This window comes from Crocuta crocuta, unplaced genomic scaffold (assembly GCF_008692635.1).
Source record: "Crocuta crocuta isolate KB4526 unplaced genomic scaffold, BGI_CrCroc_1.0 scaffold944, whole genome shotgun sequence".
NCBI lineage: Eukaryota > Metazoa > Chordata > Mammalia > Carnivora > Hyaenidae > Crocuta > Crocuta crocuta.
This window is the reverse complement of record NW_027528243.1, coordinates 761310-761554: the sequence shown is the minus strand read 5'-3', so window position 1 is coordinate 761554 and position 245 is coordinate 761310.

Sequence of the window (245 nt, the reverse complement as noted above, 5' to 3'; positions counted from 1 at the left end):
TGTCCCAGAGCCACTCTGGCTGCAGCCTCTGCTCTTCTTCCTCCCCTTCTTCCTTCTTCTTCCTTCATGCTGCCTTTTCCTCTTCCAGTGCTTCCATTGTAAAGGGGGAGCCTTTACAGTCGGTAGAACGTCCACCTTCACCTCTGGTCATGATCTCAGGGTTTGTGGGTTCGAGCCCTATGTCGATTCTGTCTCCCTCTCCTTCTCTCTGTGCCCCTCCCCCCCCAAAAAACAGAACAAAACAC